A 12857-nucleotide genomic window follows, 5' to 3' on the forward strand; every position below is an offset into this window, starting at 1 on the left:
ACACAACTCACATAGGTTCTTCCTCCAGTTGCTTCTGGCTGCCACCCCATAGAACTGAAGTCACCACACCCACCTGGCCACCTGGGACCTGAAATGCTTGGGAGTGAAACTCAAGTGGGTGCCCCCTCCTGGGCTCAGCTCCCGACTTCGGAGAGAGGCATATCCGAAAAGTTTGGGCCAGATCCTTCCTCCTGAAGGAATCAGCCCTCCACACCCACAGCTAACTGACACGCTGTCACCAGCCCCAGACTTGGAAGGGTTGCAGAGAAGCCCAGAAATGGAAAAGCTGCCCTGGGACAGTCGTCTGTCTCCTCTCCCCTTTCCATCTTGACAAATGCCATCTTGGTAGAGGCAGTCATTTCTGAGCTTGGCTCTGGTCTGCCCTGAGAGCAGCTCAGTAGCCCTGTCTCATGTTCTGCCAAGCTCTTCCCAGCTTTTCCCTACCGCTTTGGGTGCCGCAGGACCCCTGAAGCAAGCAGAGTGGACCTACTAGTTCTCTGATCCCTCCTCAGGTATCTGCTACCTCTCTGACCTGCTGTCCACATACTTTTGTTGATTCCCTGGCCACTCGGCCTTCCCAAGGGAAGATAAAAAGCCTCATGGAGCGCCAAGAGGAACGGGACTGGGGAGATTTGAACCCACATTTCCTTGGCTTTAAAACTGCTTCTCCATCTACACTTCAGTTTAGCGCCCCCAGACTTTAAACTTGAAAAAACGCTCTGGTCTTTCTTAATCCTGTGTACTAGGAGCCAGAGGCCCTCCACGTGTTCCCATTCAATCTGATTCAGAGAAGCAGTTGAGTTTACTCAACTTCAATGCACATGCAGCTGAGGTCCTGAGCCCCAACACACATACCCAGTAGGGACACCGAGGCACACCACCCGCAGCCCATAGGCGCGTGGCCCTGGCAGCATTACCAGATGCCCTGGGACAGAGCTCCTCTGGAGAGGAGACCTTTCTTTACCTTGAAGAGTTGTACTTGCTCCTCCAAGAACTTCAGTCCCGTAACGCTGGCGAGGCAGCTAGGGATTCCTGGGGGCTGCGAGCCCCGGGTCTTGCTGCGCTGCAGCGGGGATGCTCTGCGTGGGGGGTGCCCTGCGCACCCCTCCTCCCGCCGGCGTCTTGTCCGCAGGTCCCCTCGGGCGGTGGCCTCAGTGGCAGCTACCTGGCTGGGTTGCGGAGCAGGGTTGATAGAGGGAAGGGACACAGAAAGGTGCCCGGAGCCCCCTTGGCACCTGCGTCAGATGCCAGCCGGCAAGGGTGCGGAGAGAGAGTGAGGGACCTTGAGCGGTGCTGCCCGCGTCCTCAGCTCAGTGAGCCCCCTCTGGCACCGCGAGGAGGTAGGTGGGCGGGAATGGCGCGCGGTGACACATACATAGGGGCGGGCGGGGGAGGGGTGGGCACACATGAGGGGTGGGGATGGGAGAGGGCGAGCGCACAGGGAAACCCCACCCCCGGGGCCGGTCTGCAGGGGGAGGGGAAGGCAGAGGCGTCCAGAGCGTGCTGGACCGGGGCTGGGGACGGCGCTCAGCTGGGGAAGCCGTCCGGAGCGCAGGGCACGAGAGGAGCACGGACCCCGCAGCTCCGGGGCCCGCGGAGGACAGCTGCGCCGGCAGCGCTGGAGGACCCGCGTCTGCATTGCGGTCGGCAGCTCCGCAGTCCAGGCGGCCCCGAAGGGCTGCGCCTGCGGAGTGCCGGGAGCACCCGGCTCGCGTGGCCAGGCCAGGGTGGCAGGCCGAGGGTTCCCCCCCGGCGTCTGGTGGAGGAGATTTGCAAATGAGACCCAGAGGGGCGGGATTGCGCAGGAGGACCCCCTACTCTGGGGCTGTGATTTGGAAGGACCCTCATGGAGCAGTACTGGAAAGTTTTTTTTGGGGGGGGTACCCCGAGACGACAGAGGAGGGCGGAGAGAGGAGACGGGAGACGAAGCAGCCACAGAGGCACAAGGCACAAGGCTTAGGGGTCTTCAAAACTCGGCATAAGCCAAGGACATCTCAAGCAGGAATTTGCTACCGCTTCTACGGCACTCTTTAATAAATTTGTTTCCTGGGAAAAGAATTAAAAAAAAAAAAAAACAACTAAGTCTTTGAATACCCTCTATGAGCTAGTTGCAACATACAGTAATATTAATTTCTCTAAATCGCCCAATAAGTTAAAAGCTACAATTCCACCCCTCACCTTCCAATGCTCATACCATGGGGCTCAGAAAGGGGTGGAGCTGCTCATCAAGTTGGGGGCTAATTTCAAACCAAGGTCACCCCTCTGTGCCACAGGAGCAGCTGGTCAAGCTGCAGCATCTTTGGTGGTTGGGGATTCGGACTGCTGATGGCCTTGAGAGGAAGCTGGTAAGCTTCTCATTAAAACACGGTGGCCCCAGGCGGAGTGGTGGAAAGCTCCCGAATCTCTCACCGGACAAGAAGCAGGTTCTTCGCAGACTGCACAGAACAGAGAGAACTGTCCGAGTTTTTTCTTGATGGCAGTGTCAGAAGGGGTGTGCCTCAGTTTCTTCAAGGTGACTAGGCTGGAATCGTGTGGGTATCTCACTGGGCAGCTGTCTTTGGGACTGGCCCTGACCCAGGGCGTTCTCTGTTTCTCCCCAGTAAGTGTGTGTGAAGCCCAGGGTGGGCTGTGCTGCTCAGCCCACCTTCAGTGTCTGAGAGCTGAGCTGCGTCTCAGGTGTTCTGTTGGCTGGTCGTTCTTGGCCTGTCTTCTTTTCTACCTGAACATTGGCTGCTCTGGGTCACAGCCAGCAAGTTCCAGAGCATCTAAGGCACAGCCACATAGGGAATCAACACCGCTCAGACATTTGTGTCTTCCTTTGTTACAGGAACCGAAGGGAACTTTATAAGTTACCAGGCCAGGGGAAAAGTGCTTTCTAGAAACATCGATCTCCTTTTTAAACATTTAAATTAGTGCTTCTTAAGCCAGGCAGCGTGGTACACGCCTTTGATCCCAGCACTTGGGAGGCAGAGGCAGGCGGATCTCTGTGAGTTCAGACAGCCAGGGCTGCCCTGTCTCGAAAAACAAAACCAAACAAAAATAAATTAATTAATAATTAAAAAATGTTCTTTTTGAGGAAATACCAGTCTCTTAAATTCCAACGCATTTCTCATGTCATATTCTGGGTGACAACAGACTTTCCTTGTCTGCAAAGTGGGGTCATACCTGACATACATTGTGGGGTGCCTTGATGAAGAGCAGTTCAAGCCAAGGACAAACATTCACTAGAAAATTCATCTTTGGAATGAAGGGAACACGTGTTTACTGATCATCTAATAGTTTTAATGAAAAGACAGCCGCCATTTTGTACATGGCTGATGTTTTGTGGCTCCATGGCCTCCCGGGTACACACTAAGACACTGAGACTCTAAGGCCAACCAGGCCACGAAGGGGCTGTGGAGGCAGATGGATAGGACACCACACTGCCTTCTGGAGGATTCAGACAGCCCACGCTAATGTTCAGTCAGATGCTCGAAAGAATGGATCCCGAGAATCAAAGGTCACACCTTGAGAAAGCTCTGAGTGGCACATCGACACTTGTCCCACCCAACACAGGAGTCCCACTCACCGGGAAGTCTTTCTGAGTCTGTTCACCTCTTCTCTGCTAGAATACTTCGTAGTTTTCCAAACGACTCTTCAGTCCCTCGTTGTCTCTGACAAGCCACCTGAGTCCACCTGCGGTCACTGGTTAAGTTCTGACTTCTCTCTGCAGTGTGTGGTCCGCAGACGCTCGTGCCAGCTGGGAGCTTGTGAGAAACACAGACTCTCAGGCCCCCTCCAGAGCTTCTGACTCAGAATCTTCACTTTCCCAAGAGTCCTCAGGTATTTCACACACTAGCCGAAGCAGAGGTGTGGTGATGACATCACTCAGCAGTGCATGCCATCACGGAACCATAGACGGAGATGCTCAGAGTGGTGAGGGGCTCTGACAGAACTCAGAAGGCACCCCTTCTCAGAGCATGCTAGCTGTTTCCACGACACCCCCACAGGCTGGGCAGCACACTGTGCTCAGACTTGCCCATGGGCTTGCCCTTCAGAGGCCATGACCCATTTTTCTCATGGTTTCTACTATTTAGGAAGCCCTCCGGTCATGGAGCAGCCTGTGCTCTTGTCTTGTGTGGAATCAGTAGTGAATAAACTGGGTCCATTTCCACCCTCTGTCAGTGCCCCTTGAACCTCTTCTGCATGGCAGGTCCCTCCATGTTTTAATCAGTGCAGTCTCCATCAGCATCTCCTCCTTTGGGACTGAGCATCCTTGCGTCTTTCTTCCCTTTCTCATATGTCTCAACCAACAGGTCTTGAGCCTTTCATAGAAATCTTCGTTAAGGTAGTGTGCATTGCCCATGAAGGAGTGATTTAAAATGGAATTCAGTCCTGTTGATGTGTGTGTGTGTGTGTGTGTGTGTACACCGCCTTTGTCTGAATTCTATGCTTCTAGTTTGTACAACCTACATTTTTTTGCGTCTCTCTGATAGACTCACCAAGGCGGAGCCTGCAACTTTTCCCCCTGTACTGCTGTGACCCCATCTCTCCTGTGGCTTGTCCTGGTATGATGAATGGGTGGGATTTCATCTTGGCTGTTGGTTATGATTACCCTCATCCACTCAGCTCACCTCTCCACAGAATCTTGGTGTGGTGTGATTGCAATTGCTCTCAGTCGCAGAACTTCTATAAACTCACCAACATACCACACCCAAGGTTCAGCTCTACTGGGAATAGAGCCTAGGTGTAGCTGGAGTATTCCTGTGTCCACCCGGCTCCTGCAGCCACTCAGACTCAACTAAACACACAGATGCTTATATTATTTAAACTGTTTGGCCTAATGGCTCAGGCTTTTTGCTATCTAGATCTTACATCTGAAATTAATCCGTTTCTATTAATCTATAAGTTGCCATGTGGCTTGTGGCTTACAGTACTTTACATCTTCTTATGGCAGCAGTAGCTGGCAGCGTCTCCTGACTCAGCCTTCCACTTCCCAGAATTCTCCTCTCTCCTTATCCCATCTACACTATACTTCCAACATTATCTCAAGTGAAACAGAGTGCAAGATGGCTCAAATGTATAGGACCAGAAGGACAGAGAAGAACTTTGGATGACTGTCCAGGCTGCCAGCTGTCTCTGTCTACCCTGGAAGACTCCCAAAAGTTGTTTGCATCCTTCTCTTATTTCTCAGGTAGTATTATATCCTTTTGAGGTCTTTGATGTAGTTGAAGACTAGATAGTTATAATTTCCTTAGTTATGATAAAAGGTAAGTTAGATATGAAACCTTAGACTCACAAATATGGGATAGATAGCATATCTTCTTTAATTTTGCCAAATACAAATAGACTAGATATTATAAATAGACTAGATATTATAACTATAATTCTTGCTTGATAATTGTTTTGTTATATGTAATTTTACTATGTTAAAGTTAAAACCTTCCTTTTTGAAAAAAAAAAGAAAAGGGGAAGAGCTGTGGATATCTGTATGCTGTGAATGTGTTGCTTTGATTGGTTAATAAATAAAGTGCTGATTGGCCAGTAGCCAGGCAGGAAGTATAGGCGGGACAAAGAGAGAGGAGAATTCTGGGAAGTGGAAGGCTGAGTCAGGAGATGTTGCCAGCCGCCGCTGTGAGAAGCAATATATAATGATACCAGTAAGCCACAAGCCACATGGCAAGGTATAGATTAATAGAAATGGGTTAATTTAAGACATAAAAACTAGATAGCAAGAAGCCTGCCATGGCCATACAGTTTATAAGTAATGTAAGTCTCTGTGTGTTTACTTGGGTCCGAGCGGCTGCGGGACTAGTGGGTGAGAGAGATTTGTCCTGACCGTGGGCCAGGCAGGACCAGGAAAACTTCAGTTACACATAGGGCCAGAGCCTAGAGCAGGACCCTGGAGGCAGCCCTTCCAGGATGGCACAGTTCCATATTTTAGTTGTTATGGTGGTATAACAAGCCTCCCCCATAGTTAGTGGCTTAAAACAGCAGTCATCATGTACCATTGCTTGTGGTCTTACAGTCAGGAATTTGGGAGAAACTCAGCTGGGCATTTCTGGCTTGGATTGTCTCATGAGGTTACGTTTGGATGCCAGTGCAGCTGCAGTGAGCTGATAGCTTTTCAGAGGCTTGGGACCCACAGCTAAGGTGGCTGGCTCACATGATTGGCAGCTTGGGGCTGGCTGTTGGTGAGCAGCCCAGGTTCTTCTCCATAGGGATCTCCTATTGTAGCTGTTGAGTGTGCCTGTGACATGGTGGTTGACTCCCATCGTGGCGAATGATGTAGAGGCCAGACAGGACCGAAATACTTCTGTATCCTTTTTAGCTTTGACACACACATGTCACCTCCACTGCATTTGATGGGTCACAAAGGCCACCCCTGAACTAGTACACATAATAGTGTAACAGGGGATAAATATTCCTGGATGCATGTTGGTGACTGTCCTGTACTCTCCATTAAATTGACTCTTAGAACACAGGCAATATCTCAGGGCACTGAACTGTGTCACCACAGAATATTTGCTTCTGTTTCTTACAGGGAGACACCACGCAAGTGCCTTGCTAAGTGTGAGTCTGAGCCACAAACAGAGTTCCAGGGATGTATCTGTCCAGTGTCTCAGTGTCAGCAAGTAGTCCAGTTTGGCTCTTAGGAGCAACACAGTCTCTCCCAGGTATACAGGACAAGTATCCTTAGTGAGCTGCATTGGGCTATCATTAGACCTCTCCAAGCCTCTTCTCACAGCTCAAGGCTACGGGGTCCTTAACGGTTTTCCCAAGGAGGTTTGCTTCTGGATTCCTTGGTCTTGGGCAATGCTTACTTGTGACTGCCTCTCTGAAATAAAGTTCCCAAGACTGGCTGCTGATGACAGGTGTGGACTGGCCGAGGCGGGAGCAAAAGTGGCTCTTCCTACTTACCACTTGAACGTTCAGCTCCTCCTTGTGTGACCGAAGATGGTCACATTTCAGAGCACTGTCACACCTTCTGGTTGGCACTGAAACTTGGAGATAATTAAAATCAGACTAACTGGGGCTGCAGAGGCAGCTCAGTGGGGAAGTGTTTGGGGTGCAGGCGTAAGGACCTGTGTTTAATCTCCAGAACCCCTCTATGAAACTCAAGCATGCGGCACACTTGCAATCCCAGGGCTAGGATCCCAGGAGCTCACTGGCCAGATGACCTCTCCTACTCAGGGAGTTCCATGCCAGTAAAAGAGCCAGTCTCAAAAAATAAGGTGGAAGATGTTTGAGTGATGATTGACCACTGGCCTACACACACACACACACACACACACACACACACACACACACACACACAGCTCCATACACAATCACCCAAACATATCATGCCTACATACAAATAAATAAAATAAAACAAAACAAAATGAAATCAAACTATTTTCACAAAGGTCACAAGGAAAAGGTGTCCTGTCTATCTTAAGCTACAAAACAGTGAAGGACCACGGCAATTCCTTACATGTCTGACAGCCTGGGATGCAAATTTCAGTTTTGTTTAGAAAATTTGGGCAAGTTTCTTAACCCCTTGGGCCTTTGTTTTCAACCTGTAAATGAAGGCACCACAGAGAATTTTGAGAATTAAAGTAAAATGTGGACTCTGGACATCTGGACCTGGAGAAGGGACTGGCTTTGGGTGCTGCGTGATCAATTTCCTCCTTTCTCCTAGACCCTTATAAGCTGCTCTCAGTAAATGCTTTGCCTTCGATGTGTGTGTGTGTGTGTGTGTGTGTGTGTGTGTGTGTGTGTGTGTGTGTGTGTTGCTTTCTGCATTTGTAGAAGAAGTTAAAAATAAGAGCACAGTAACGATAAACATCGGCTGGAATGAGAGGTGGGGGTTGCCATCTTTTCTGGAGGCAAAGGGGCATAGAAATATAATAAGACCTTCCTCAGGCCAGAATTGGGCCAGGAAGCGGAGCCTCGTGGTCCCTAGTGGCATGTTTGGAAAGTGTCATTTTATTACTTTAACACTGTACAAGTGACGACTGAAGAGGAAAATGTTCTAAGAATAAAGACCACGGGGTTAACTTAATGAAACACTTCCAAGCCCCCACATGTCTGTGTGCAAAACTGACACACGGGAACAGGAAAACTCCACGTCACTCAAGACGTAGACCTGGAAGGGCATGTTTAGGGAAACTGGTGTTTTTGGAAGCCCTAGTTTGCAGTTTCTCCCTGAATCCATAGTAGCTTGGTGTTTCAGCAAAACCCTGCCGTTTATAAATGGAAACCACCACAAGAGCTTTATTCACGCCTCCTCCATGTATTTACTATTCAGAATCCATGTGTGGGGAGGGGCGGAGTGGGCCGCGGCTGACTGGGTTTCTGTAGCATCTCCAACACCATCCCCAACATCATCACCAACCAGGTAGGTCTAGGGGAGGAGGACTGAGGCTCTGTAGTCCTCCGTTTTCCACTGAGAATCCATGTGTAGGAGGGGGCGGAGTGGGGTGAGGCGGTCTTGGCTTGTGTACCATCACCACCATCCCCGTCATCTGCATCATCATCGTCATCGTCGTCATCATCTCCCAAGCAGGTCTGGGGACGGAGAACTGAGGTTCTGTAGTCCTGAGTTGCCCACTTTGTAGGCAGCCCCTGTGGCTCTTGGGAGCCTGATCCCTTCTGTCCTCTGCCCTGGAGCCTAAGGGACTGCCTCCCACACCCTAGACCTGAGCTGGCTCTGTGCTGTTATTTCCTGTCTTCTAGTCATCAGATTCTCTTGGGCCGGACCACCCAGCCCTTGTTCTATCTTCTCTCAGCAATGAACATTGAATTATTCTGGAAAAAACCCAGACCCAGAAAGACAAACACGGGATGTACTCACTCATAAGTGAATATTAGACACAAAGCAAAGGATAACCAGGCTACAACCCACAACCCCAGAGAAGCTAGGTAAGAGGAGGACACTAAAGGGGACACACATGGATCACCCTAGGAAGGGAAAGGGGTTAAGATCTTCTGGGTAAACTGGGATTGGGGAATAGAGGAGAGGGGATGGAGCATGGGCACGTGAGGGCTCAAGTTTGGGGAGAGACAGGGAGGGAAAGCAATGAAAGAGATATCGTGACCGAGTGTGAGGGGATGGGGAGAAATCTGCAGTTAGGGAAAACCCCAGGAACTCACAAGCTTGTCCCCAGCTAAGACTCATAGCAATGGAGGAGAGGGTGCATGAACTAGCCTTCCCCTGCACTTAGATGGTATCTACCCTAATTGTCATCATAGAACCTACATCCAGTGACTGATGGAAGCAGATGCAGAGACCCACAGGCAAGCACTTGGCCAAGACCTGGAGTTCAGTTGAAGAGAGGGAAGAAGGATTATAAGAGCAAAGGGTGTGTGTGTCAGAATCATGATGGGAAAAACCACAGAGATAGCTGACCCAAGCTAATGAGAGCTCATGGACTCTGGACTGACAGCTGGGGAGCTGGCATGGGACCGCACTAGGCCTTCTGAATGTGGGTGACAGTTGCATGGCTTGATGTGTTTGTGGGTCCCCTGACAATGGGACCAGGACTTATCCAGGGTACAGGAACTGGCTTTTTAGAGCCCATTCCCTATGGTGCAATGCCGTACTCAGCCTTGATGCAGCAGGGAGGGGCTAGGTCTGTCCCTAACATGGTGTGACAGCCTGTGTTGACTACCCAAGGGAGGAGGCCTTACCCTCTATGAGGAGGGCATGGGGGTGGGATGGGGGGATAAGGGGGGAGATGGGGGAGCGGGAGAAGAGGAGGGAAGGGAACAGGTGTTGGTATGTAAAAGGAAAGAAAAAAATTTTAAATAAAAGCAATTACTTAAAAAACTGTTACAGGTTTTTACATATTATAATGTAGATGCAAAATACACACTGAGAAACATGAGTCTAAGTGGTGTAAATATACACCTCCGCCTATAAGAAGTATAGGTAGCAACTCAGTGGTATAAAAACTAACTGCTAATTTCAAATGCTGGCACAATCTCAACATTGGGGAGGCTGAAGCAGGAGAATCGGGAGTTCAAGGTCAGTGTAGGCTACCTGTGCTCCTGTCTTAACAACAGCAATAGCAATAACAAATGCCCAAATAAAATCGAATAATAAATAAGATGATCCACTAACATGCACATCTGCAAATATCTCCTGTCCTTACGAAACTCGGTACTTACTTTATCTTACAGTCTCTCGACGTCTTAGTTGTTGCTATTGCTGTGTTTGGATTTTCCCCATGTGGTCCTTTAAAGGGAGAAAACGTAGAAGGTGTAAAGGGAAAAATGGCGCTGTCAAACAGGGTCATCCTTTATTCTCAGGATATTGACTTGCTAGCGTTGGCCTGCCTGCCTGCCTCCTCACCTCTCCCTCTGTTGAACAGGGTCTCACTATGTAGCCCAGGCTAGCCTTGAACTCATGGTCACTCTGATTTAGCTTCCTGATTGCTAGGGTGACAGAAATTCACCACCAAATCCAGCTCCTGCTAATAGTAGCTGTCTGTCGAGTACATACTACATGCCCAGTAGCAAGTTAGGCACTGTATCCCACCCTCCCTTCTTTTCCTAATACTGGGATAGCTATTGTGTGTAAGAGCATCATGGTCCTTTCACTAATGGAGGCAGACAGAAGAGTGAGGCCTCCCCCACACAGGGGCCACCACTACCCAGCTCTCCCCATTCAGGACCTCGGACTCACCATCATCATATCACATGGTTTCTGTAGAACTAGAAGCTATCTGGGCCCTCTTTCTTTCAAAAACCAAAGATTGGGATTTTAGAGGAGATCAGACGACCACTAATGAAAAAATTTAAATATGCCATCAGCACACAGAAGGATGAGCAGCATACGTCTATGTACCACTGTGGTGATGGTGGGGAGAACAGACAGGAAGAGACGGGAGTGGACGGGAGCTTTGAACTTTTGACCCGGGGTGACTGGGAGATCAGAATAGCATGGGGGTGGCTGGAAGGGGTGACTGGCTATGTGTGTGATATAGAGGGCAGTGAGTTCACCGTAGAGAAGGTGGGTTTCAGAAGTGGAAGGTGATGTAGGAGACATTGAGCCGGCAGAGATGTGTGAGTCTGGAACCTGGGGAGACAGCCAACCTGAAACATAAACAGAGGACGTTGAGTTCTACCCAACAAGTACGGAGCTGTATTCTGATTGAACACAGTAATGAAGGGAGGACATGGAAGAGGCAGAAAATACAGATAAAAGAGAAATGCTGAACAGAATGTAAGGATGGAGAGAGGGAGAGAGGGATGGAAGGGGAGACTGCGAATCTTAGAAACATAAAGAGCGAATTTTACAGACCCTCCCATACTCAAGGAAAGTGATAGCTGTCTTAGTTAGGGTTTCTATTGCTGTGAGGAAACACCATGGCCAAAAGCAACATGGGGAGGAAGGGTTTATTTGGCTCACACTTCCACATCACTGCTCACCACTGAAGGAAGTCAGGACAGGAACTCAAAACAGAGCAGGAAGCGGGAGGCAGGAGCTGATGCAGAAGCCACGGAGGGGTGCTGCTTACTGGTTTGCTCCGCCTGCTTCCTTATAGAACCCGGGACCACCAGCCCAGGGATGTTCCCACCCACAATGGGTTGGGCCCTCCCCCACCCTCCCCCACCCTCCCCCATCAATCGCTAATTAAGAAAATGCCCTACAGGCTTGCCTACAGCCCAGTCTTCCTGAGGCATTTCCTCAATCGAGGCTCCCTCCTCTCTGATGACTCTAGCTTGTTTCAAGTTGACATAAAACTAGCCAGCACAACGCCAATGAAGAGGTTCTAGGGCAAAGGAAATACAAGTGCTGTATTAATGAGGGGCAAAGCTGTGTTAGAGCTGGGGTCCTATCATATTGTTCCTGAGGTGTTTTCTGAGGTTTGCAGCCACAGGTGCCAACAGAACGAGATTCTTTTTTTTTTTTTTTTTTTGGTTTTTCGAGACAGGGTTTCTCTGTGTAGCTTTGCGCCTTTCCTGGGACTCACTTGGTAGCCCAGGCTGGCCTCGAACTCACAGAGATCCGCCTGCCTCTGCCTCCCGAGTGCTGGGATTAAAGGCGTGCGCCACCACCGCCCGGCCAGAATGAGATTCTTAACATTTACCCTCCCCCTGGCCCAAGGAAACATGATAGAACTGTGATCTTAGGGATCTGATCTGATCCTCCTTAAATGTCACACCAAGGTAGAAGTCCCCCCTCAGCACTCATCTCCTACCTTTCTGAGAACCTCTCTACCTAGCAAGAGCCACATGCAGGCTGACCTAGGACCTACAGAGCCATGCCAAGGCCACTTTAACTTCTGAGGATGAATGAAGAAGGCAGACATGGTATTCATGCCGCTAGGCTGTGTTTGATCACATTAGTGACAACCTTTCCCACTTCCTGTTTCCCATGATTGAACAAAGAACACCAACCAGGCATGGTGGTACACACCTATTATCCCAGTATTGGGATAATAAAGACAGCGGTCAAGTGTTCAAGGCCAGCCTTGACTACGTGGTGAGTTTGAAGCCAGCCCAAGCTACAGATAGTCATGACGTAGCACTTATGGAAGTCTCCCGGTCAGAAACTAAGTTCCATGCGTGTTACTAAGATTATACCACTGTGAAAAGGACCCTTACAATGTGATTAAGAAGCAGAGAGTTGCCGGGCGGTGGTGGCGCACGCCTTTAATCCCAGCACTCGGGAGGCAGAGCCAGGCGGATCTCTGTGAGTTCGAGGCCAGCCTGGACTACCAAGTGAGTTCCAGGAAAGGCGCAAAGCTACACAGAGAAACCCTGTCTCGAAAAACCAAAAAAAACAAAACAAAACAAGAAGCAGAGAGTTGATAGAGTGACCGAGAGCCCAACAAAAAAAAGTTGTGTAGACGAGACAATCAATACTAAAGGATTCACCGATTAGA

General features: G+C 49.6%; 1 protein-coding gene and 1 long non-coding RNA gene across 4 annotated transcripts in view; one reads left to right on the forward strand and one right to left on the reverse strand.

The window, feature by feature from the left end:
• Acan (aggrecan) overlaps window positions 1-1925 on the reverse strand; it is a 59581-nt gene extending 57656 nt beyond the window's left edge. The window contains exon 1 of one of the 2 annotated variants that reach the window (XM_052712039.1): window positions 965-1925. The gene's annotated coding sequence lies outside the window, so the exon portion shown is untranslated. The remainder of the gene's footprint in view (window positions 1-964) is intronic. The other variant, XM_052712038.1, reaches the window with a different exon arrangement.
• The window catches only part of LOC128094020 (uncharacterized), a 67311-nt gene continuing 55682 nt past the window's right edge, over window positions 1229-12857 (forward strand). For both annotated transcript variants that reach the window (XR_008212823.1, XR_008212822.1), the window contains exon 1: window positions 1229-1340. This is a non-coding gene — a long non-coding RNA (uncharacterized LOC128094020). The remainder of the gene's footprint in view (window positions 1341-12857) is intronic.

The sequence above is a fragment of the Peromyscus californicus genome, unplaced genomic scaffold (genome assembly GCF_007827085.1).
Source record: "Peromyscus californicus insignis strain IS unplaced genomic scaffold, ASM782708v3 Scaffold_4__1_contigs__length_199733344, whole genome shotgun sequence".
NCBI lineage: Eukaryota > Metazoa > Chordata > Mammalia > Rodentia > Cricetidae > Peromyscus > Peromyscus californicus.